This window comes from Saccopteryx bilineata, chromosome 3, assembly GCF_036850765.1.
Source record: "Saccopteryx bilineata isolate mSacBil1 chromosome 3, mSacBil1_pri_phased_curated, whole genome shotgun sequence".
NCBI lineage: Eukaryota > Metazoa > Chordata > Mammalia > Chiroptera > Emballonuridae > Saccopteryx > Saccopteryx bilineata.
Window position 1 is genome coordinate 298,097,420 of NC_089492.1, and position 27,584 is coordinate 298,125,003.

A 27,584-nucleotide genomic window follows, 5' to 3' on the forward strand; every position below is an offset into this window, starting at 1 on the left:
GTATCATTTTCCATTTTGTTGACTGCCTATTTGTTTTGTTGTCCATTTTTTTCTGCTGTGTAGAAACTATTTAGTTTGATACAGTCTTACTTATTTTTGCCTTTACTTCCCTTGCCATTGGGGTCATATTTATAAATTGCTCTGTATGGCCAAGGTCTGTGAGTTTAATACCTATATTGTCTTCTATGTAATTTACTGTTTTACCTCTTATATTTAGGTCTTTGATTTATTTTGAATTACTTTCTGTGCAGGGGGAAAAATGTTTCATTCTATTGCACGCGACTTTTCAGTTTTCCCAGCACCATTTATTGAAAAAGCTTTCTTTTCTCCATTGTGTGGTTTTGGCTCTTTTGGTAAAGGTGATTAGTCCATATGTATATATGTAGTTTTATTTTTAGACTGACAATTTTTTCCATTGGTCTGTGGGTCTACTTTTCTACCTATACAATGTTTTGATTATCATGGCGCGGTAGTATAATTTGAAGTACTGAAATACTTTTGTTTTTCTTTTTCTCACGATTGCTTTTGTTATTCAGGTTATTTTTTTAAGGATACATAAAATCAAAGTGATTCTTTGTTTCATTTTTTAAAAAAATGACTTGGGCATGTTGATGGGAATTACATTAAATTTGTATATTGCTTTGAGTAATATGGCCGTTTTTACTTTGTTGACCCTTCCAATCAATGAACATGGAATAATTTTTCATTTCATTGTGTCCTTTTCAATTTCTTTTAATAATGCTTTGTAGTTTTCTCTATACAGAAAATTTACATTCTTTATTAAGTTTATTCCAAAGTATTTTATTTTTCTTGTTGCAACTATAAAGGGAATTTTTCTGTCAGTTCATTGTCTCGTTTCATCTCCGGCATATGTGAGAACAATACACTTTTGTATGTTGATTTTCTATCCTGCGACTTGATTGCATTGGTTTATACTTTTTAATATTTTTTGGTGGAGTTATTTTGTTTTTTAAATTTTTATTTTTTCTTGAGGGAGAAGAGAGGAGGCAGAGGCAGACCTGTGGATGCCCCTGACCAGGATGCACTTGGCAAGCCCACTAGGGGTGATGCTCTGCCCATCAGGGGACCTTGCTTCATTGCAACTGGAGACATTTTTTAGCACCTGAGGCAGAGACCATGGAGCGGTCTTCAATGCCTAGTGCCAACTGGCTTTAATCAAGCCATGGCTGCAGGAGGCAATGAGGGGCGAGTGAGAGGGTATAGTGGAGAAGCAAATGGATGCATCTCCTGTGTGCACTAACAGGAAATTATACCCTTGACATCTATACACTGGAGAGACTCTCTACCACTGAGCAAACTGGCCAGGGTGTTGGGTGTCCTATATACAGAATCATATCATCTGGAAAAATGATACCATTACTTCTTTCCTGATATGAAAGCCTTCTTTTCCCTTTGTCCTCCCTAATGCTCTGGCTAAAACTTCTAGCACTATGTTGTATAGGAGTGAAGAGACTGGGCAGCCTTTTTCGTGATTTTAGTTGTTTCTGATTTTAGTCTAAAAGCTCTGTTTTTATCCATTTAGTATGTTATTGGCTTATAGTTTCTCACATATGGCCTTTATTATGTTAGATTCTTACATATTGATAAGTAAAATTAAAAAATCACAGAAAAGAAAAATATTAAAAAGGGAAAATTACAAACAAAAATAAATAAAAGAATAAAAATTAAAGATAAATGAATTCAAATGAGAAAAAGAGAAATGAAAGTAAATAAAATGAGAAAAAGAAATAAAATATTTTTTCCAGTTTATGAGGCTAGTATTTTTTTGTGGTAGGTGTTGCTGTACTGCAAATTTTGTCTCTGAGATTTTTGGCAAGAATTCCTGTGACCTTCCTGTTAATGATGTAGGCAGGGCTGGAGTCATTGTTGTGTGTGGTATGTTGTGAGGGTTTGCACATTCAGCTTTATCGCTTGGTGGCTTTCAGTTTCTCACAGTGGTATTTGAGGTCTCTGTGCATTCCTCCCCATGTCTCAAGAAACCAAGGGACCCAATATGGAGTAGCTTTGTTTCTCAGTGGAGAGAGTGGCTCTGGAGAGCTAGCTGTGGGGTATACCACTGCCACTCTTCCTACTTGGGAGGTGAGCGAGTTGGCATCTGGAAGGCTGGGTGCTGCACTTTGTGTTCGTGTAGAGAGTGGGCTGCAGGCAGACTATGGTAAGTGTTGCCGGGACCCTGAGCCCAGCCTGCCCCCTCTCCCCACCTTAGTTCAGCAACTCCTCCTCTGCCTCTCCACCTCTCTTATCTGAAGGAGGCTCAGGCACTGCAGACTTCACTGTTCATGTCACAGTAAACAAGACCCAGGTAACATGGCCCTTACTCATTCCCACAGTGCAGCCAAAAAACCCAAAAAACCAAAAACTGTTTAGGCTGGTTCCTCTATTCAGAGATGACCTTGAAGGCATTATATCTTCCACTTCCAAATGCATCATTCACTCAGTTCATTCAGTGTGGGCATCTTTCAGGTGCACTGTGAGTTCAGCTGGGGTTACTTTACTGTGTTACAACTGTTCAATTTGATGTAATTTTAAAGGGAGAGATCAAGGGTATCTCTCATTTCACCATTACTCTGTAATCACTTTCAAATACAAGAGATATCTCCTTTGTGACATCAAGTTGGGACAGTAACTGTATCCAACATCCTTATGAGGGTGGGTCAGAGGCTTGAGAATCAGTAAGAAGGGAATGTAGGCTTTCAGTTTCACATGGCTGCAGCGTCACCTCTGTGGGACAGGATTAAGGAAATGCACCTTCGATGGGTTAGAATAGCTGAGGAAGTTCTGACAGAGAAGAGGAACTAGGAGATACTTGCTCACTAGATTGCTGAGAACGTTCTTCTATTTCAAGGGAGTTAAGGTTCAGAATGTGGATCGTACATGTGGATAGACATTTGCAAAAATTACTATTTTCTGATCATTTTCAGATAATTTCCTTATTCATATTGTGTGACTACAGTGCCACAGCAGAGCTCTCCACAAATGTGTATAAAATTTTTCAAAATATTAGAGAAAAAAATCAATTGCTTTAAATTCTTTTCTGTTATTATGGATGTTCTTGCTACTGTGTTTATTAAAAACGAGTATCATCTGACCAGTAGGGGGCACAGTAGATAGAGCATTGAACTAAGACACAGAGAACCCAGGTTCAAACCCTTGAGGTCACTAGCTTGAGCATGGAATCATAGATATGACCCCATGGTGACTTCCTTAAACACAGCTCTTTGGCTTAAAGCTCAAGGTTACTGGCTTGTCCGAAGCAGTAAGGAATGGAATCCTTCACTCTACTGTAGTTCCCCCAAATTCTCGTCAGTGCACATATAAGAAAGCAATCAATGAACAACTAAGGACATGTAACTAAGAACTGACGTTTCGCCTCTCTCCTTTTTTCCTGATGATCCCTCTCTCTGTCTCTCTGTCAGAGAAAAAGAAAACAAAATGAGTACCATTCACAAGTGATTCATGAAACTACAAAATCATAGTATCTTTCATTTTATTTTGTCATTTTACTTTATTTTTAAGATTTATTTTTATTTTTTTATTTTTTTATTTTTATTTTTTATTAAATTTAATGCAGTGACATTGATAAATCAGGGTACATTTGTTGAGAAAAAATATCTCTAGATTATTTTGACATTTGATTGTGCTGTATACCCCTCTCGCAAAGTTAGATTGTCTTCTGTCACCTTCTATCTGGTTTTCTTTATGCCCCTCCCCTCCCCTAACCCCTCTCTCCTTCTTCACCCCATCCCCCCTCCCCCAACCCCCCGCCCCTGTTGCCATCACATTCTTGTTCATGTCTCTGAGTCTCATTTTTATGTCCCTTCTATGTATGGATTCATCTCAGTTTTTTTTTTCTGATTTACTTATTTCACTCCGTATAATGTTATCAAGGTCCATCCATGTTATTGTAAATGATCCGATGTCATCATTTCTTATGGCTGAGTAGTACTCCATAGTATATATGTACCAAAGTTTTTTAATCCACTCGTCCTCTGACGGACACTTGGGCTGTTTCCAGATCTTCGCTATTGTGAACAATGCTGCCACAAACATGCGGGTGCATTTCTCCTTTTCGAGCCCTTCTATGGTGTCCTTGGAGTATATTCCTAAAAGTGGGATAGCTGGGTCAAAAGGCAGTTCGATTTTCAGTTTTTTGAGGAATCTCCATACTGTTTTCCACAGTGGCTGCACCAGTCTCCATTCCCACCAGCAGTGCAGGAGGGTTCCCTTTTCTCCACATCCTCGCCAGCACTTATTCTGTGTTGTTTTGTTGATAAGCGCCATTCTGACTGGTGTAAGGTGATATCTCATTGTGGTTTTAATTTGCATTTCTCTAATGATTAGTGATGTTGAGCATTTTTTCATATGCCTATTGGCCATCTGTATGTCCTCTTTGGAGAAGTGTCTATTCATCTCTTTTGCCCATTTTTGGATTGGGTTGTTTGTCTTCCTGGTGTTGAGTTTTGCAAGTTCTTTATAAATTTTGGTTATTAACCCCTTATCAGACGTATTGTCAAATATGTTCTCCCATTGTGTAGTTTGTCTTTTTATTCTGTTCTTGTTGTCTTTAGCTGTGCAAAAGCTTTTTAGTTTGATATAGTCCCATTTGTTTATCCTGTCTTTTATTTCACTTCCCCGTGGAGATAAATCAGCAAATATATTGCTCCGAGAGATGTCGGAGAGCTTACTGCCTATGTTTTCTTCTAAGATGCTTATGGTTTCACGGCCTACATTCAAGTCTTTTATCCATTTTGAGTTTATTTTTGTGAGTGGTGTAAGCTGGTGATCTAGTTTCATTTTTTTGCAGGTAGCTGTACAATTTTCCCAACACCATTTGTAAAAGAGGCTGTCTTTGCTCCATTGTATTTCCTTACCTCCGTTGTCAAATATCAGTTGTCCATAAAACTGTGGGTTTATTTCTGGGTTCTCTGTTCTGTTCCATTAATCTATATGCCTGTTCTTATGCCAGTACCAGGCTGTTTTGAGCACAATGGCCTTGTAGTATAACTTGAAATCAGGAAGTGTGATACCTCCCACTTTATTCTTCTTTTTTAAGATTGCTGAGGCTATTCGTGTCCTTTTTTGGTTCCATATAAATTTTTGGAATATGTGTTCTATATCTTTGAAGTATGTCATTGGTATTTTAACTGGTATTGCATTGAATTTATAAATTGCTTTGGGTAATATAGACATTTTAATGATGTTTATTCTTCCTAACCATGAGCACGGTATATGCTTCCACTTGTTTGTATCTTCCTTGATTTCTTTTATCAATGTTTTGTAATTTTCCGAGTACAAGTCTTTAGTCTCCTTGGTTAAGTTTACTCCTAGGTACTTTATTTTTTTGGTTGTAATTGTGAAGGGGATTGTTTCCTTAATTTCTCTTTCTGACTGTTCATTGTTGGTGTATAAAAATGCTTCTGATTTCTGAGTATTGATTTTATATCCTGCCACTTTGCTGAATTTATTTATCAGGTCCAGTAGTTTTTTGACTGAGACTTTAGGGTTTTCTATATACAATATCATATCATCTGCAAATAATGATAGTTTTACTTCTTCTTTTCCAACTTGAATGCCTTTTATTTCTTCTTCTTGTCTGATTGCTGTGGCTAGGACTTCCAGGACTATGTTAAATAAGAGTGGTGAAAGGGGGCACCCCTGCCTTGTTCCTGATCTTAAGGGTATTGCTTTTAATTTTTTCCCATTGAGTATGATGTTGGCTGTGGGTTTCTCATAGATGGCTTTTATCATGTTGAGGTATGTTCCCTGTATTCCCACTTTGCTGAGAGTTTTGATCATGAATGGGTGCTGGATTTTATCAAATGCTTTTTCTGCATCTATTGAAATTATCATATGGTTTTTCTCTTTCTTTTTGTTTATGTGATGAATCTCATTGATTGATTTACGAATATTGCACCAGCCTTGCCTCCCCAGAATAAATCCCACTTGATCATGGTGTATGATTTTTTCCATATATTGTTGGATCCGGTTTGCTAATATTTTGTTGAGGATTTTAGAATCTATATTCATCAGAGATATTGGCCTATAATTTTCTTTCTTTGTGTTGTCTTTGCCTGGTTTTGGAATCAGAATTATGCTCGCCTCATAAAAGGAGTTTGGAAGTCTTCCTTCCTCTTGAATTTTTTGAAATAGTTTGAGAAGGATAGGAGTTAGTTCTTCTTTGAATATTTGGTAGAATTCCGTTGTGAAGCCATCGGGCCCCGGACTTTTCTTTGTTGGGAGTTTTTTGATAACTGTTTCGATCTCCTTTGGTGTAATCGGTCTGTTTAAGTTTTCTGATTCTTCCAGATTGATTTTTGGAAGATTGTACGTTTCAAGGAATTTGTCCATTTCATCTAGGTTGTCTAGTTTTTTGGCATACAGTTCTTCATAGTATTTTCTTACAATATTTTGTATTTCTGTTGTGTCAGTTGTTATTTCTCCTCTCTCATTTCTAATTTTATTTATTTGAGTCCTCTCTCTCTTTTTCTTGGTGAGTCTACTTAAAGGTTCATCAATCTTGTTTACCTTTTCAAAGAACCAGCTCCTAGTTTCATTGACCTTCTGTATTGGTTCTTTAGCTCTACGTCATTTATTTCTGCTCTGATCTTTATTATTTCCTTCCTTCTACTACATTTGGGCTTTACTTGCTGTTCTTTTTCTAATTCTTTTAGATGCAGGGATAAGTTGTTTATTTGAGCTTTTTCTAGCTTCTGAAAGTGTGTCTGTAGTGCTATGAACTTCCCTCTCAGCACTGCTTTCGCTGTGTCCCATAAATTTTGAGTTGTTGTATGCTCATTGTCATTCGTTTCTAGGAATTTCTTTATTTCTTCTTTGATCTCATTCTTAATCCATTCATTATTTAACACCCTGCTATTTAGTTTCCATGTGTTTGAGAATTTTTGAGCTTTTCTGCTGTGATTCATTTCTAGTTTCATGCCGTTGTGATTGGAGAAAGTGCTTGATATGATTTCAGTCTTCTTAAATTTGTTGAGAGCACTTTTGTGCCCTAACATGTGGTCTATCCTAGAGAATGTACCATGAGCACTTGAAAAGAATGTATATTCTGCTGCTTTAGGGTAAAAGGTTCTGAAGATATCTATTAAATTGAGTTGATCTAGTGTTTCCAATAAGTCTGTTGTTTCGTTGTTAATTTTCTTTCTTGAGGATCTATCTAGTGATGTTAGTGGGGTATTGAAATCCCCTACTATTATAGTATTGCTGTTGATCTCGCCCTTTAAATCCATCAAAGTCTGTTTTATATATTTGGGTGCTCCTATATTACGTGCATAGATATTTATAATAGTTATATTTTCCTGTTGGATTACTCCCTTTATCATTATGTAGTGGCCTTCTTTATCTCTTACTATATCCTTTGTTTTAAAGTCCAATTTGTCTGATATAAGTATTGCTACCCCAGCTTTTTTTTCATTTCCGTTTGCATGAAACATTTTTTTCCATCCTTTTACCTTCAATCTGTGTGTGTCTTTAGTTCTAAGGTGTGTCTCTTGTAGACAACATATGTATGGGTCCTGTTTTCTTATCCACGCAGCTACCCTATGTCTTTTGATTGGATCATTTTATCCATTTACATTTAAGGTTATTATTGATATGTAGTCGTTTATTGCCATTTTCTTCTTTAAAGGTTTATTCTTTTTTTTTTTTTTTCTGTATTCTTTTCCCACTTTATCTGTTTACACCAGGCCCCTTAATATTTCCTGCAGCATTGGTTTGGTTGTAATGAATTCCTTGAGTTGTTTTTTGTCTGGGAAGCTTTTTATTTCTCCTTCAATTTTAAACGATAGCCTTGCTGGATAAAGTAGTCTTGGTTGTAGGTTCTTGTTCTGCATTACTTTGAATATTTCTTGCCATTCCCTTCTGGCCTCAAGTGTTTCTGTTGAGAAGTCAGATGTCATCCTTATGGGGGCTCCTTTGTAGGTGATAACTTTTTTTTCTCTTGCAGCTTTTAATATTTTCTCTTTATCGCTTAGCTTTGGTATTCTAATTATGATGTGTCTTGGTGTAGGTTTCTTTGGGTTTCTCTTTAATGGAGTCCTCTGTGCTTCTTGGATTTGTGAGAGTTTCTCTTGCATTAATTTAGGGAAGTTTTCAGCTATGATATGATTGAACAAAGTCTCTATCCCTTGTTCTTTTTCTTCTTCTTCAGGAACCCCTATGATGCGGATGTTATTTCTCTTCATGTTGTCACACAGCTCTCTAAGAGTTTCCTCTGACTTTTTGAGTCTTTTTTCTCTTTTCTTCTCTGCTTTCATGCCTTCATTCCAGTTGTCTTCTAACTCGCTGATTCGATCCTCTGCTCTATCTATCCTGTTTTTAATTCCTTCCATTGTGGTCTTTATTTCTGATATTGTATTTGTCGTCTCCAACTGATTCTTTTTTATACTTGCTATTTCTTTATTTAGGTTTTCAAACTGCCCCTCCATTGTTGTTCTAAGATCCCTAAGCATCCTTACAATCATTATTTTGAACTCCGCATCTGGAAGTTTGATTATTTCCATATCACTCAGTTCATCTCTTGAAGGTGTCTCTTGTGGTTTCATTTGGATTGCACTCCTTTGTCTTCTCATCTTTTTTTATTTTTTTTTATTTTTTTATTTGTAGAGTTGATTGAGTCTAGGCTTGGTGTTGTCTGCCTCCAGTTTTCAGTTGTGTTATTTTTAGGTCTTCGTGGGTTGGTATCAGCTATTATTTGTAATCCACTTTCGGATTTGGGCAGCTTTGAAGTCTTGATTTGTTTGTTTTCTTAACAGGTGATAGTCTTGTTAACTGATCTCAGCAGGGGGCTTCCTTGAAACTGTATCCAGGAATGCTGTGGGTGTAACCTGAGATGCTGAAGGTCTCTTCCACCAACTAATCTCACTGGGGGCAGGGTTTTTTCTCAGCTTCAGTAGGGGGAGGTGTATCTCAGATCTCCATGGAGACCTGAGTTACTGCCCCTCCTCCCCACTTCTTGTTTTCAGCTGTGTCTTGTTGTGCTGATTGGAGCTGGATAGATGTCCGGAGATCTCTGATCTGGAAGCACTTCAGCTCTGTTTTGTGAAAGGTTCAGTCCCTCCCCCAGCTATGGCCGCCTCCAGCACAAATGAGTCAGCTTTTTTATTTTGTTTCTTGCATACCTTAGCCCCTCACAGTCTGTCCCTCTCCCTGTCTTTTCCACTTGGGAGATAAGCTGGTCTTTTCAACCCACCTTGCTCCCTGGTCGCCAGGTAAGTGGCTGTGAGCAGTAGTTTCTGCTCTTTTTCCTCTGTGAAATCCTCTCTGGGTTCTCAGCCTCACCCCCCTCCTTCCGTTCCTGTAAGCAGAGGAGATTCAGGCACTCCTTACCAGGATTATTGTGGCTTCCTATTTGCTCCTTGGTTTTTGAGAGCTGTTCTTGCAGTTCAGTGTTGGTTTTTCATGCTGATTTTTTCTAAATTGATTTGTATTCCAGTTTGGTGTTGAGAGCTGGGCGTCTGTGCATCCGCCTACTCCACTGCCATCTCTACTTTCCTCTGAATAGAGGAATATTAAAGAATTTGTAACTTTTTTTTTTCTGTATTTTTCTGAAGTTGGAAACGGGGATGCAGTCAAACAGACTCCCACATACGCCCAACCTATTTTTAAGATTTTTATTAACTCATTTTAAATATGAGAGAGAGCAACAGCCTGACCTGTGGTGGTGCAGTGGATAAAGCATCGACCTGGAAATGCTGAGGTCACCGGTTCGAAACCCTGGGCTTGCCTGGTCAAGGCACATATGAGAATTGATGCTTCCAGCTCCTCCCCCTTCTCTCTCTCTCCTTGCTCTCTCTGTCTCACTCTCTTTCTCTCCTCTCTAAAAAAATGAATTAAAAAGATGAGAGCAAGAAAGAAAAAGTAGGGAAAAGAGGTAGGAGTAGAAAGCATAAATTCCAATTTGTGCCTTTATTAAGGAAGCCTAGGGTTTTTGGTTTGTTGTGGGTTTTTTTTACAGAGACAGAGAGAGAGTCAGAGAGAGGGATAGATAGGGATAATCAGTCAGGAACGAAGAGAGATGAGAAGCATCAATTATCAGTTTTTTGTTGCAACACCTTAGTTCTTCATTGATTGCTTTCTCATATGTGCCTTGACTGCAGGGCTTCAGCAGACCGAGTAACCCCTTGCTTGAACCACCAACCTTGGGTCCAAGCTGGTGAGCTTTGCTAAAACCAGATAAGCCTGCACTCAAGCTGGTGACCTTGGGGTCTCAAACTTGGTATTTTGCATCCCAGTCTGAAGCTCTATCCACTGCGCCACTGCCTGGTTAGGCGGAAGCCTAGCATTTTGAACCAGTAACCTTAGTTTTCCAGGTTGACACTTTTTCTACTGCACCACCACAGGTCTCAGTCTATCAGTTTCAAACTATACCTAGTTCTTCTATTGTCTTTCTGCATAACATTTTAATATTATTTGAAATATTTTTTCTTCTTAAGTTTTTCTTATCACTTATGGAAACTTCTAGATATGTTTATGAGGTTTCTTATGATTATTAGCCAGTGGTTGTACATTTTTTTGAGAAATTGTAGATTAAGTTTCAAGTAAAACGCAAGATCTTTTCTTCAATGTATGTTTGTTTTACAAATCAGTCTCACAAAAAAAGAATATTTAGTTCTAAAATTACGTAAATTTGTGGTTGCTATGAATCCTAATCTTTGAGAACAAGAAATCTTTTTATAATTTTTCCTTGAAGTTATGTATGCATTTTCCTTTGTTTTCTCTCTCTGTGTTATTCAGGAGTGTGGCACCCGGACTGGAGACATTTGTGTAACTGATAAAAAAAAAGAGCTTTTTAGAGGTGTGGAAATATAGGCCCCATCCCGGAACTTTTGAGTGAGAATCAGCATTTTTAAAAAGCATAGTTCACTGTTATCCACATCAGAATTGAAGAAGTACTTACACTTCCACCTTGTGACTTTTCCACTGGACAAATATACACAATTAATTATGAATGATAGAAACACAGCACTGACAAATCCACATGCCTATGTTGATATCTTAATTCTATTGATAACTTTGAGAGAGAGAGAGAGAAGCCATAAACTTTCTGTTGCACTTCTTTATTATATATTGGTTGATTTCTTGAATGTGTCTTGCGCAGGAATCAAACTGGCCACATTGGTATATCAGGAAAGTGCTCTATCTATCTGGCTTACCAAGTCACAGTGATGCCTTAATTTTAAAATTCATCATCTTGTAAAGTAAATCATCAGTTTTTTGTTGCGACACTGTAGTTGTTCATTGATTGCTTTCTCATATGTGCCATGACTGTGGGCCTTCAGCACGCTGAGCCAGTGACCTTGGTCCAAGCTAGTGAGCTTTTTGCTCAAGCCAGATGAGCCCACGCTCAAGCTGGCAACCGCAGGGGTCTCGAACCTGGGTCCTTCCGCATACCAGTCTGACACTCTATCCACGGCACCACCACCTAGTCAGGCTTGGAGCCAATTTTTTTACAGTAAACATGGTTTAACAGGTATTACACTGTAGTTGTTTGGGAATAAATGTAAATGTTAAATGAATTAGACCTTTCGGTAAAAGCATATATCTTTGATGATTACCAGAGTATACATTATGAAGACAGAAGTTATAAATGCAGTGAACATTGGAGAATCTTTAAAAAAAATCAATTTGTAATCAGAATGAAAAAACTCCATTTCCCAAGAACCTTATGAACATGGAAACGTGTTTGACCGGATGTTACATTCTAATCATGTTACATCATGCTTATTCATGTTCTGGAGATAACAAACAAACAAAGTAAATGTGTCAACTCCTTTAAACGATCAATACATCATACTGAAGAAAAGAATATTCATACTGAGGAGGAAGCTTACACTTATAATTTACGTACTAGAGCTTTCAGTGAAATATTCAATGTAAATATATTTAAGAAAGACAATAGTATAGAAAAGCTTTATAAATATGAAAAATCTGGTAAGACATTTAATTGGCATTTGTGTCTTAGTTTACATGAGAAAAATATTCACATCAAAGGGAGTCCTCACACATAAAAACAGTGTGGCAAATCCTTTAGCCATTCCTCAACTCTTTTTAACTATCAGAAAATTCATACTGGAGAGAGGGCTCATAAATATTCAGAATGTGGCAAATCCTTTACCCAGAAATCAAAGCTTAATATACATCAAAGTATTCTCACGGGAGAAAAACTGTATAAATGCAAAGAATGTGACACAGCCTTTAGCTTTTCAGCTCTTACTATACAGCAAGAAACTCACACAAAAGAGAAACCATACAAATGTACAGAATGTGGAAAAGCCTTTAGGCATTCCTCAGCACTTACTTACCATCAGAAAATTCATACTGGAGAGAGGTCTTTTAAATGTTTAGAATGTGGCAAAACCTTTATCTGTAAATCACACCTTATTCAAAATCAAAGAATTCATACAGGGGAGAGACAATACAATTGCAGGCAATGTAGGAAAGTTTTTAATCATTCCTCAGTTCTTACTGTACATAAAAGAACTCACACAGGAGAAAAATCATATAAATGTAAAGAATGTGGCAAAGCTTTTAAAGATTCCTGCACTCTTAATGTATATCCAAGAACTCACATGGGAGAGAAAACATACAAAAGCAGATAATGTGGCAAAGGTTTTAGTCCACTCTCAGGTCTTACTAAACATCGAAGAACTCACATAGGAAAGAAACCATACAACTGCAGACAATGTGGCAAAGCCTTCAGCAGTTCCTCAACTCTTACTGTACATCAGAGAATTCATACGAGAGAGAGGTCTCACAAATGTTTAGATTGTGGCAAAGCCTTTAACTGTTCTTCATCTCTTACTGTACGTCAAAGAACTCACACAGGAGAGAAGCCACACAAATGCAGACAACGTGGCTAAGAATTTAGTCAACTCTCAGGTCTTACTATACATCAAGCAGCTTACACAAAAGAGAAACCATACAAATGTAGTTAATGTGGTAAAGCTTTTACTCACCCTTCCACTCTTACAAGAGAGAGGTCTCACAAATGTTTAGAATGTGGCAAAGCCTTTAACTGTTCTTCATCTCTTACTTTACATCAAAGAATTCACACAGGAGAGAAACCATACAAATGCAGAGAATGTCCCATGGAATACACTTCCATATTTTGATCTTGTTGCCTCCTGGATTATCAAGGGGCATAGGCGACCCTTACATCTTATAGGTTTTGAATCTCAAAACTATTGTTGTTCCTTTTTTCAAAGGATCAACAACAATGGCTCTGGGAAACTTCCACTAAATGGCAAATCACTCTTGCAAATCAATGGACAACTTTATACTGAAACTGTCAACTTAAAATCAGCTCAAAGTCTTGAATTATATGCCATTATCATGGCTTTTCAGCATTTGCCATATTCCCCCTTTAATCTATATACAGACAGCAAATATTTACTTATGGTGTTTCCACTATAAAGACTGCTGTCTTAGGGACAAATGCTGATGAACTATTTCAGCAGTTCCTCCTTCTTCAAAGACTTGTATGTCAACATAGAGCTACATGTTTCACAGGACATACTCAAGCTCACTCCATGCTACCTGGAACTTTAGCACAAGGAAATGCCCCCCTTTTTTTCTTTTCTTTTCTTTTTTTTTTTTTTTTGTATTTTTCTGAATCGTTCTATTATTGGATTTCCTAAACTGGTTAAACTGAAAATGCCCCTGCATATAGAGCAAAATCATTTACTTTATTTTGTCATTCTTACAATCTTTAAAGTTAAGGTATTATTAAAGTGTACCCAGCAAATAATTTAAGGTCAATTAAAAAAAATTTAAAGGGGGTAGTCATATCCTGGAACTCCTACGGGTCTACCATATCATGCTTTTTACTTAAATTTTTTTTTTAATTTCTTTTGAATGCTGATGAACAGGAGACACCAAATCTTTTTCACCTGCAAACTACTACCTTCTTTATTTGATGCAGCTAATAACACTGTTTTGTCTTTTTCCAAATAGTTCCAGATATATAAAAAAGATTTATATAGGCGGATGGGGATCCTCAAACCCCTCAGCGAGATCTTCTGAGCATGGCTTTTAAGATACCTAGAGGCAGAAAAAGCCCAATAGAGATCAGGGGAACTACCAGCTTTTAGGATACGCCCTTAAAGGCGCCAACGCCCCAAAAAAGTCTCATAGGATGTCATCTGGGTCCTGCTTCAATAGTGGACAGGAAGGTTCATTGAGCTAAAGCCTGCCAGACTTACATGCCTCTGTTGTGAGGAAACAGGGACACTGGAAGGTAGGCTTCCCCCTCGCTGCTCTACGGGAGGGTTCAGTCTCGTCCAGCCCTGCTTCAGTCACTTATGACCTACCCTTGCCCAGAATGCTGGGGTTTGTCACTGAAGGCTGAAGGGGCCCAGGCCCGTCAACCCCATTTATGAAACTGTGGATGAGCCTAGGGTACTTCTTCCAAGAAAGGTAAACTGATCTCATTTGCTCAAGGGCCACTTAACTATGTCTTGCCTGACATAGTTAAGAAACTTCATATCCACACATGCTGAAAATGGCTTTTCCAGTATACTTGAATCATTACTAGCTAGAAGCAGCGGTCATTGAGACATGGACGTGAGCTACAAAGTGTAGAATTGTGACAACAATTCCAGTGCCACGCGGACTTTTCCTAGATGTGGACTTTTCCTGGACTCCTGCTCCTTGTGACAGCTCCTAACAGACTGAACTGGAGTTGGGTTGCATTTTTCAGGGATTTGGCATGGTGTTGGGGCCAATTTGGACTTGGTGAACATATTAAGGACACTACTCTTTTATGGATTCTTGTTGAATTGGCCAAGAGTTTGCTTAAAGACTTTAATTACTGTAAAAAAAAATTAGAAGACTACATAAAGAAGATGTGGCACATATACACCATGGTATACTATGCAGCCATAAGAAATGATGACATAGGATCACTTACAACAAAATGATAACATTATATGGAGTGAAATAATTAAATTATAAAAAAAGAACTGCAGGATTCCATACATTGGTGGGACATAAAAATGAGACTAAGAGATATGGACAAGAGTGTGGTGGTTACAGGGGGTGGGGAGAGTGAAGGAGGGAGAGGGGGAGGGGGCTGAGGAGGGGTACAAAAAAAACTAGGTAGAAGGTGACAGAAGACAATCTCTCTTTGGGTGATGGGTTTGCAACAGAATTGAATGACAAGATAACCTGGACATGTTTTCTTTGAATATATGTACCCTGATTTATTGATGTCACCCCATTAAAATAAAAATTTATTTATAAATGGAAAAAAAAGATTAAAAAATGCAGAGAATGTGACAAAGCCTTTAGGTCTTTCTCTGATTTTACTATATATCAAAGAACTCACACAGGAGAGAACCCATACAAATATTGAGAATGTGGCAAAGCCTTTAGTCATTCCTCAAATCTTACTGAGCATTAGAAAATGCATACTGGAGAGAGGTCTCATAAATGGTTACAATGTGGCAAAACCTTTCTCCAAAAATCAAACCTTACTGTACAGCAAAGAATTCACATCGGAGAGAAACCATAGAAATGTAGAGAATGTGGCCAAGCCTTTAGAACTTCATCAAGTCTTATTAAACATCAAAGGGTTCACATTGGAGAGAAGCTCTATCAACGCTCAGAATGTGGCACAGCCTTTAATTTCTCCTCACACCTTACTCGACATCAGAGGACTCATACTAGAGAGAAGAGTTACTAACAATGTGAAAAAACCTTTTGCCTGTCCTGAAACATCACTCATTTTAAACCTCATTCTGAACAGAAACCTTACATTTATAGGGATTGTATTACGGGTTTTTTAAAATTCATTTTAGAGAGGAGAGAGAGACAGAGACAGAGGAGAGAGAGAGACAGGGGGGAGGAGCTGGAAGCGTCAACTCCCATATGTGCCTTGACCAGGCAAGCCCAGGGTTTCGACCCGGCAACCTCAGCATTTCCAGGTCGACGCTTTATCCACTGCGCCACCACAGGTTAGGCCAAGGTTTTTGCTTGGCAGGGGAATCTTAGTAAACATTCAAGTATTCCTTATCAAGAGAAGCCTAACAAATTTGTAGGTTGTGGCAAATCCTGAAATGACTTCTTTCACCTTCCTAAACAAGAAAATACATACCAGAGAGGCACCTTACAAATGTGAAGTATGTGGCAAAGACTTTCTTTAATGAAAACTTGGTGCACGTCACACAATTCATGATGGAGAGAAACAGTAAATATGTCAGTAACTTGGCAAAACATTTACCTTTTGTTATAACCTCTAAGCATCAAAACATTAAGCCATAAAAGGCAATTTATGTTCCAAAGTCTTTGTCCTAATTTTTGTTTTAGTCAACATCTGCTAAGACTAGATAGAAGAATAACAGACATAAAGAACATGAAAAAGCATTACATGGTATGCAAGCCTTACTTGACACCCCTAAGAGCGACAGAATTTATCCCACCTCATGGTTTTCACCATGTTTCACCCTTAGCTGTGTTCTTTGTGTAACTTACCAAATAATTGCTTTTTATACTTTATTATTAACAACCTAAAGTTACCTTTAGAACGCTGAAGAGTTTGCAGATGGATCCTATTATATGCTTGTGCTGTGGGTCCTGCTTCTCTCTTTCGGCATTGTCCCGTGGCCTCCACAGGTAGACTCAGGCAGGTTGTGCTGTTCCTCCAGGGCCTCTGAGTTAATCATGTGTTTGTTTTTATCTGCCTTGTGGCCTCTTCTGTAACTGCTGCTCACCCTCCAGTATCACAGTGCTCTGCTTCACAAATTGCAGTAATTGAAAATAATCTACTCTAGTATAATTAGGAAGTTTTTTAAATGCTGAGCCTATGTGTATTATTTCATATCTTTTTTTTTTTTTTTTTCATTTTTCTGAAGCTAGAAACGGGGAGAGACAGTCAGACAGACTCCCGCATGCGCCCGACCGGGATTCACCCGGCACACCCACCAGGGGCGATGCTCTGCCCACCAGGGGACGATGCTCTGCCCATCCTGGGCGTCGCCATGTTGCGACCAGAGCCACTCTAGCGCCTGAGGCAGAGGCCACAGAGCCATCCCCAGCGCCCAGGCCATCTTTGCTCCAATGGAGCCTTGGCTGCGGGAGGGGAAGAGAGAGACAGAGAAGAAAGCGCGGCGGAGGGGTGGAGAAGCAAATGGGCGCTTCTCCTGTGTGCCCTGGCCGGGAATCGAACCCGGGTCCTCCGCACGCTAGGCCGACGCTCTACCGCTGAGCCAACCGGCCAGGGCCTTATATCTTTTTTTATTTGAGTCAACGTAAAAAATTTCCATGGTTTGATACACAAAATGCATTACGTACATTAGTAACCTGAAGATGTAATGTAGGAGTGAGAGGACTGAGAAATAAAGAAATGTGTGTGCATGTCTTCATTAGGGTAGGAAAATATGCATCAGCATAGGTAATTCAACAAAGCTGATAAAGTTACTCGATAGGTAGCAATCTCACATATTTCTAATGTGAATGATTTTCTATATATTGCATTTCTGTATACTTAACTTTTTCTCCAAAATAACCAATCTTGGTTATAGAAACTCACTATGCAGTTATCTCTTTTATTTTAATAAATAACCCACTGTAGTTATTTCTTTTTTTATGGTCATGAAATGTTACGTATATAATGTAGTGGAATAATCCATTGCATGGCTCTGGATGGGAACACAGCCAACAAAAAAAGAATGTTTTGCCAAGAGAATTTTTTGTGACTCGAAGGCGGGGCACTGAAAGAAGTCTATATGACTGAAGGCAATTGATGGGCTTTTTTCTCAGTAACACATTCTCATAAGATTTCTGTACCTTCCAAGGTTATCCCTTGAGATAAAGAGAGGAATGTTGTGGGAACCATAGAAGCAATAGCAACTAATGCCTTTTGATATTATATTGTTATTAAGCTATCATGCAGATGTATTCCATGTATCCTTAAGTAAAGGTTATGCTTGATGCTATGCCAATTTCTAAGTAAACAAGCTTTTTGAAATCTTGTGAATAAAAATAGGACAGCACAAACTCAGCACCATTTTCCTGAGCGAGCGGTGATCCTTTTCTAGTTAATGATGATTTCATCTGTTGATCTCTCTCTGTGCCCCCCAACTCACAACAATATTTGGCGCCCAAACTGGGGCCTTAATAAGAGATTAGGAACAGGCGGAACACCGAAAGGGTAAGTTGGACGCGCTGTGTATGCGAACTTTTGGGAAAACTACCAAAGTCATGAGGAATTCCCATTTATTATTAGATGACTATGTACAAGTTTTTAAATCTTTCTCAAGAGGATAAGGGATTCAGATAAAAGACAAGGTTTTGTTACGTCTTTTAAATCTTATTCAGAAACACTGTTATTGGTATACTCCTGAACAACATAATCAATTGAATTTGAATGTTTGGCAAGAAGAAGGAAAATCTTTACGCCATGCTCATCAGCACAAAGATCCGCTTGATGCTAAAATGTGGGCTGCTTATAATCTCATTGCTACAGCCCTTGGCCTTTTGCAATGAGATAGAGATTGTGTTAAAGTATTGAGTGAGGTTATTTATAATGAGTCTGAAGAATTTGATTCAGCACAGAATGAACAGAATAATGATTTGGACAATACTGTCTCTGCTTCTGAAGTTACTGATAATGTTGATGTAATTCAGCCGTCCACAGGCTTTCATCTCTCTTTCTTAAAAAATGAGGGAGCCCCTATGGATGATGTTGCCTGTCTAAAACATTTATTAAATAAATTACAAAATGCCTGACCGGTGGTGTCGCAGTGGATAAAGCATCGACCTGAAAACGCTGAGTTCGCTGGTTCAAAACCCTGGGCTTGCTCGGTCAAGGCACATATGGGAGTTGATGCTTCCTGCTCCTCCCTCCCCCTTCTTTCTCTCTCTCTCATTCTCTCTTCTCTCTAAAAATTAATTTAAAAATTAAAAAAAAATTACAATTTACACAGGAACAACAGTAGATTGGAAATCAGCATACTGCTTATCCTGTTCAAAAGCAAGATATATGTGAGCCTACGGCTCCTCCCATTCAAGGTCAAAAGGTAATTGGTACTAGCAGAGGAAGGATTTTTCAATTCCCTGAAATCTGTGAAATGCAACAGGTGCTTGTGCGTCATGATGATTTAGAATCTAATTCTAGTAATTTTTCTGCATCTATTTTTCCAATTATTCAACAGCCTTTTCCTCCTAATGATCTTGAGGGAGGCATAGTGTTCAATTCGACCAAATTGAATTTTTCTTAAAGCTATTCAAACAATCTGTTGCTATGCATGGACCTCAGTCCCCATACATTCAAGGCCTTATCTATTCCCATTATAATGATCATTTAATGATTCCTTTGGATTGGGATTTACTTGCTAGTATGGTTTTAGAACCGGGACAATATTTACAATTCATATCTTGGTGGAGAGAGGAGGCTCCTCAAATATCTTGCATGAATGCCAGAAATAATCCCCTGGGAGCTACTTTTGAAGTGCTCATCAGCATTGGCGCTTATGCAACTGTGGGACAACACACTGGTTATACTGATGCTGTTATAAGTCAGATTAGATCGCTTGTCTTAAAGCCTGGATGCAAATCACTGGAGATAAACACAAGAAAAAAGCTTGCAGCTTTACACCGGTTGTTAAAATTCAATTAGAATTAGGACATATAGAAGAATCATGAAGTCCTTAGAATTCTCTAGTCTTTGTAATAATAAAATAAATGAATACTGAGTATCTTTGGTGTTTTCCTATGGTCCTTTGAGCTATCATTTTGTTCCTTTTTTTTTTTTTTTTTGTATTTTTCTGAAGCTGGAAACAGGGAGAGACAGTCAGACAGACTCCCACATGGGCCAGACCGGGATCCACCCGGCACGCCCACCAGGGGGCGACGCTCTGCCCACCAGGGAGCGATGCTCTGCCCCTCCAGGGTGTCACTTTGCTGTGACCAGAGCCACTCTAGCACCTGGGGCAGAGGCCAAGGATCCATCCCCAGCGCCCAGGCCATCTTTGCTCCAATGGAGCCTCGCTGCGGGAGGGGAAGAGTGATACAGAGAGGAAGGAGATAGGGAGGGGTGGAGAAGCAGATGGGCGCTTCTCCTGTGTGCCCTGGCCGGAAATCGAACCCGGGACCTCTGCATGCCAGGCCAACGCTCTACCACTGAGCCAACCGGCCGGGGCCCATTCCGTTCCTTTATTATTCTTTGCCTTGAAACTGAGTCGGGGGACATGTGTTGGATCTGACTATAGAAAATATCCCAGTAGCTGCCAAGAGAATTTTCTTGGGGAAATTTTGTTTAGTCTCATACATTGTCCATCCCTTTGTCAGAAAATGCCCAGATTAACATCAGGCAGGCATCTTTCTAGTCTCACTGTGCTCTGAAATCCCGGGTTTCTCTTTGGTTTGTCTAGTCTGGTTTGTCTGATTCTAATTTCTGTTTAGTTTGGTTTGGTTTTTTTTTTTTTTTGATGTTGTCTAAAATGTGATTTTTAAGGCCTGAATTAAATGTTTACATGCAAAGATTAAAAAATGCTGGCTTCTATATTGAAAAAGTTTCATCCATATATTTTTTGCTTTAAAATTAGAAATTATAAGGAGCACTCATTTAAATTTAAATAATAGAATACGGATCCTTAAGACTTGCTAATTTGATTAATACATTGTAAGGTATATTCAAAATTTGAAATCAAATAAGAATTTAATTATTAGGGTTAAAGTTATATGTTATACTTGTATTTTTGTGTTGAAAATTGTCGTTTGTGTGTAAAATATGCTCAAATTTGTAAAAGTAAGGAATTAAGTAAAATTAAGTCATTTTAAGAAATTATCTCAAGCTGCTTCAGACAGTTGGCTGATTGTAAGGCAACATCCTGAAAAAGGAGGCACTTGAGGAAAACGAGAATTTAGTTCCTCTGATGCCCTATAATAGACTTAACTATACAAAAGACTTTTAGATATAGAAGCTAATGCATCTGCTATTACTAGCAACATTAGTTTTATTTTTAGCCCACTTAGGCAGTAGTCACTAAGCTGCATGGCTTAGGAAAAGTCCCTAACAAAGCTCTAAGATATTTTTTACAATAGGAAAATAACAAGGGTCATTTGACCTCTGATAAAAGAAAACATTTATCTTATACTTAAAAGAGCAACTTATTTATTTATTTATTTATTCATTTTAGAGGGGAGAGGGAGAGGCAGAGGGAGGGAGGGAGGGAGAGAGAGAGAGAGAGAGAGAGAAAAGAGACAGAGAGAAGAGGGAAGGAGCTGGAAGCATCAACTCCATATGTGCCTTGACCAGGCAAGCCCAGGGTATCAAACCGGCAACCTCAGCATTTCCAGGTCGACGCTTTATCCACTGCGCCACCACAGGTCAGGCTAAAAAAGCAACTTTTAAAATTACAGTCTAAACTTTCTGACAAGGAGTTTTTTTATACTCTCTATGACCAAATTTCTGTCAAAGCTCTTAAAGAGTTAAAAATGGCTTGCTCCCAGTATACAACTAACTGTCTTTATTTGCAGGAACTGCTATCCTCCTTCATGGACTCTGAATGTTTTATTTCAAAAAATTTAGAAATGTTAGCTCGGGCTGTTCTTTCAAAAGTGAAAGTTACAATTTATGACTTAGTAGGAGAATCAGGCTTGTATTCAAGCTAATCAAAATGCTAATGCTAACCCTCTTATTAATATTACACAAAATGGACTTTTTAGATGGACAGTTTGCTAATTTACAACAGCAATGTAGGCAAAATGTAGGGATGAGGATTTGCTCTTATCTCCAGAGATACGGGAGACCAGTAGATACCTTACAGAAGGTTGACGCCTTGGCAGAAGTCAGAAATAGAAAAAAGGGAGATTTGACAATTAAATAAATTTACCTAGGAGGCAAAAAATGTTTTATTTAAGACTCAGACTTTAAGAAACATCTTTGACTTTGTTTCTAGCAATGCTAGCTGTTGTGTCTATAAGCAGAACTAACTATTCTTACTAAATTTATATTACTTCCATAAGCAATATTGAATAGCCCAACACTGTATCATTATGTAAATCAACATTTATAAAAAAACTCATCAGAAATATCCTCAATCTTTAATTATCCATTATATGACATATTAATACCTTGTAAAAAAATGCTGAACTTTCAGTCATCCTTAAAAATGTTTCTGAAACCTTAAATCAGTATAGTTTAATTATAGCCGAAGACAAAATTCAAAGATCCTGTCCTATTAACATTGTTACTGATTCAAAATATGTAGAACGTAGAGTTGAACTTATAGAAACTGTTTATATTTCAAATGATAGTTCTAGATTGCACAAATTGTTTCAAGAGTTACAACTTTTATTGTAAAAACAAAATTCGCCTGTCGATATAACTCATATTCATTCTCATACAGCTTTACCAGGATTGATGTCTACTACAAATAATAAAGTTAATCAATTACTCATTGGATCAATAGAAATAGCTACTAAGTTTCATGCAAAGACTCATACAAATAGAAAAGGTTTAATGCAAAAATTTAAAATGACCAGGCAACAAGCTCAGAATATTGTTAGAAACTGTCCTCAGTATAGTATTATGAATGCTCCTCCATTACTGAGAGGAATAAATCCTAGAGGAAAACATAGAAATAACCTGTAGCAAATAGATATTGCTCATATTTCTTCTTTTATAAAACTGTCTTATGTACAGTTCTATTAATATTTATTCTTCCTTTCGATAGGCCACACCTTTGCCTAGAGAAAAGGCTGATTGTGTCATTCAACATCTTATTGAAGCTTTTAATGTTATAAGCATTCCTAAAGCAATTAAAACTGACAATAGTCTTGCCTATACATCTGCTAAATTTCAACAATTCTTAGCATTTTAGAATATTAAACATACTACTAGAATTCCATATAATCCACAAGAACTAGCGATTATAGAACGCAGTAATTGCACTCTGAAAAAATGTTACTTAAACAAAAGGGAGAGAAAAGGAAGATTATCCCCTAGAACTATGTTACACAAAGCTTTATTTACTTTAAATTTCTTAAATACAGAAGAAGATAATTTGACTGCTGCAGACACTGGACAAAAAAATAACAGTTCTAAGATTAATCAACCTATACATTATAAAAGTGAGTTGGATCAATAGGTACCTAGTGTAGTGCAATATTGGGGAAGAGGGTTTGCTTGTGTCATTGCAGAATCTGGTGAAGTCCTTTGGAGTCCTGCTCACAGAATTAAACTAACAACATGAATAAGAACAATAGATTCTTTCATATCTGCCCATTGCTGAGATGGAAGAAATGAATTTCAAAAGAAGAATCTTAAAGGTGCTGCTGCTTGGTATTGAAAAGGCTAAAATACCAAGTTGGGGTCAACTTAAGAAACTGACCTTTAATGGTAAAAAAAAATGCTACAAGCTACTAGAAAAAAAGAAAATGCTACTAACCTGTTTTTAGCAATAATTGCTTTGGTAACAATTTGGTAAGTAGAGCTGCAAATTTTAGTTATAAGGCATATGTCCCAAATCCTCCATTAAGTAGAGCTATTCATTAGGAAAATAGTGCCTTTTCTATTTTTGTTAATGACTCTACTTGGCTTCCAGGACCTTTTAATAATAGAGGTCCCTTAGCACCTTCAGAAGAAGGCATGAAATTAGAAAATTATACAACAGGAGTTGAGGAATTACCTATATGTATAGGACATGAGCCACATTGTTTAAACATAGAAGCTCAAGCTTGGCTCTCTATTGTCAAAGATAACAGTAAAGGAGATAAAAAAAACACGTTTGTTACAAGGATATAGATTTAAAAGTAATGCATCTGTACATAAAACATCATAGATTAAAGCCATCATACCTCCGCCCAAGTTAAAGGGCAGGGTGCTGATTTAAGGTGGCATAAGAACAATGGTTTAATTATAGCTGGTGGTCAAGGTAATCATACTATCATATAGTATAGAGGAGGGATGTCACCTCAAGCTCCTCATATAAAATTTGGTCCTATACAATATCATTTGTAGAAAGTAGCCACGGCACTTAAACATATGTCAGTGTAGAAAGGAAAAATCTGGAGAAATTATCCTCCTAATCATATTATGTTAATCTTTAAGAAAAATGAAACAACACATTTCATATCTGCTTGTGTTAGATTTCCTTATATGTTTATTATAGGTGAAACCAAATAGACAGCTGAAAATTATTCAATAACTTGCAATAAGTGTGCTTTTTATACATGTATTCATTCTTCTATTTTTTTAAATAAAAATAGTCAAAGTCTTTACATTTTAAGAAACCGAACAGGAGTCTGGATTCAAGTACAGATGCATCGAATGTGGCAGGGTTCTCCTTCTATGATGCTGTTATAACATCTTATTAAGTCCTGGAAGTGAACCATGAGACTGGTTGGACAATTGGCGGTACCATTATAGGACAAATAGCTGTAACCACAGCGGCTGCTGTGTCTGGAGTTGCATTACATCAAAGTATTCAGACTGTGAACTTTCTACAAAAATGGAATAAAAATTCTGAACAACCATGGACTTCTCAATAACATATAAATAATATTAATACTAACATTAATGATTTAGAACAGACTATGATTATGTAAAAGATCAAACTGTTAGCCTGCAAAGACAAATTAAGCTAAGATGTGATTAGAATGTAACTACTTCTTGTGTTACCCCTATTCCTTAAAATCATACATATTTCCCTTAGGAAAATGTTAAAAAGCATTTGTTAAATCATGATAATATGACTAAAGAAATCATTAAATTACAAAGACATATTCATGAAGCTTTTCAAAAAAAAATAGAAATTCTAACATGTCAATCTATATTGAAGGGATTAATGGATAACTTGTCACAATTAAATCTTATTGAATATATTAAAGGATTTTGGAGGTCCACTGTGGGATTTTTTATAAAAGTATTAATTCTATGTTTTCTTTTATATAGTCTGTCGACAAATCAAAACGAAAAATAAGGGATGAACGACAGAAGGCCGTTTTCTATTGTGCTTCATAACATTCAGCATAAACAAAAAAGGAGAAATGTAGTGGAATACTCCATTGCATGGCCTTAGATGGGAATACAGCCAACAAGAAAAGAATGTTTTGCCAAGAGAATTGTTTTGTGACTCGAAGGTGAGTCACTGAAACAGGTCTATGTGATGGAAGGCAGTTGCTGGGCTTTTTACTCAGTAAAACATTCTCATAAGATTTCAGGACCCCTGTGCAGAGGTTTCCAGAGCCATCGCCTTGAGGACCATGTTGCTTCCGAATATTCTGATCACCGGTACACCAGGGGTTGGAGAAACCACACTAGGCAAAGAACTTGCATCAAAATCAGGACTGAAATACATTAAAGTGTGTGATTTAGCTCGAGAAGTCTGATCACTGGATATCATGGAGTCTGGCAAGATGGCTTCTCCCAAGAGCATGCCGAAAGGTGCACAGATGATGGCACAAATCCTGAAGGATATGGGGATTACAGAATATGAGCCAAGAGTTATAAATCAGATGTTGGAGTTTGCCTTCCGATATGTGACCACAATTCTAGATGATGCAAAAATTTATTCAAGCCATGCTAAGAAAGCTACTGTCGATGCAGATGATGTGTGATTGGCAATCCGGTGTCGTGCTGACTAGTCTTTTACCACTCCTCCCCCAAGAGATTTTTTATTAGATATTGCACGCCAAAGAAATCAAACCCCTTTGCCGTTGATCAAGCCATATTCAGACCCTAGATTGCCACCTGATAGATATTGCTTGACTGCTCCAAACTATAGACTTAAGTCTTTACAAAAAAAGGCACCTACTTCAGCAGGAAGAATAACAGTTCCATGATTAAGTGTTAGTTCAGTTACTAGCAGACCAAGTACTCCTACACTTGGCACACCAACCCCACAAACCATGTCAGTTTCAACTAAAGTAGGGACTCCAATGTCCCTCACAGGGCAAAGGTTTACAGTACAGATGCCCACTTCACAGTCCCCAGCTGTAAAAGCATCAATTCCTGCAACATCAACAGTTCACAATGTTCTGATTAATCCATCGTTAATTGGGTCCAAAAACATTCTCATTACCACTAATATGGTGTCATCATAAAACACTGTCAATGAACCATCAAGTGTGCTGAAAAGAAAACGTGAAGATGACGATGACGATGATGAAGATGACTATGATAACTTGTAATCTAGCCTGATGCATGTAACATGTACACTTGTTCTTGTCCCCACTACACTGAGATTAAACATGCATGCTGGTTGTTTTCAAGTTGTGTTTTAGAAAACTTAAATAATATTCAATGAGTCAATACAGGTACCATAGTTTTTCATTGAGATTTTGTATTTTCTTTAATAGAATTCATAATGATTTTCATTGGCCTTTAAGTGTAAGAAATAAAGTTGTCATTCATAAAAATAAAAAACAAACAAAAAAAAAACATTCTCATAAGATTTCTATTCCTTTCAAGGTTGTCCCTTGAGATAAAGAGAGGAATGTTGTGGGAACCATAGAAGCAATAGCAATTAATGCCTTTTGATATTATAGTTATTAAGCTATCATGCAGATGTATTCCATGTATCTTTAAGTAAAGGTTATGCTTGATGCTATGCCAATTTCTAAGTAAACAAGCTTTTTGAAATCTTGTGAATAAAAATAGGACACAGCGCAAATTCAGCACCATTTGCCTGAGCAAGTGGTGGTCCTTTGCTAGTCAACGATGATTTTGTCTACTGATCTCTCTCTCTGCGCCCCCTGACTTACAAAAACAATATGACCTGCTTAGAGCTTTTAAGACTGGCTTCCTTGGAATGTAGTGGCATAGAGAAATCAACTGGAAAATATAGGTAATTTTGCAGAGATCACACAAAGTTTCATCTTGTTTAGTGTTATTTCATTTTTTCAATTGAAGAATAACAACATTATATCAAGGTTTTAAAAGTATTCTCGGCCCTGGCTTGTTGCCTCAGTGGTAAAATATCTGCCCGGCATGTGAATGTCTAGGGTTTTATTATGACTCAGGACAGAAAGGAAAAGTGCCCATCAGCTTCTCAAGTCATTCACTATAAAACAGAAGTATCTTTAATGAATTTTCCATCACACCTGCTCTGACCTGCCTGACCATATTCAAAATGAATTCCTGAGTGTCTGCAGACTGTTTTCAATGATGACTCCACTGAACGTCACCTGAACCACATGAGGATGCAAAATATGAGCAGAGTTACTCTCATGGCTTTTCTATGTACACAGTCCACCATGAGACCTCTCACTGCAGCACAATTCTCTGCAGAGTACATTCTGCGGGGTCTACACAAATTGGTGAAATAACATTTTTTCCTTTACTTTCATCCTGTTGTTTGATTTGGAGTAGGTCTCTTGTACACAGCATATGTTTAGTTTTTCTCATATCCATTCAGGTACCCCGTGACTTTTTTGTTTCCATTTTTCACTTTTGCAAGAGACACAGAGAGGGTCAGGTAGGGAAAAGGAAGATAGGAAAGGAAAAAGATGAAAGGCATCAATTCCTTATTGTGGCACCTTAGCTCATCAATTGCTTTCTCACATGTACCTTCACTGAGAAGGATACAGCAGAGCTAGTGACAACT

The 27,584-nt window shown here is 37.6% G+C and overlaps 1 protein-coding gene and 1 pseudogene across 1 annotated transcript in view; both read left to right on the forward strand.

The window, feature by feature from the left end:
- The window catches only part of LOC136331892 (zinc finger protein 420-like), a 233,756-nt gene that overhangs the window by 89,621 nt on the left and 116,551 nt on the right, over positions 1-27,584 (forward strand).
- On the forward strand, positions 24,862-26,405 carry LOC136331909 (transcription initiation factor TFIID subunit 9-like; annotated as a pseudogene).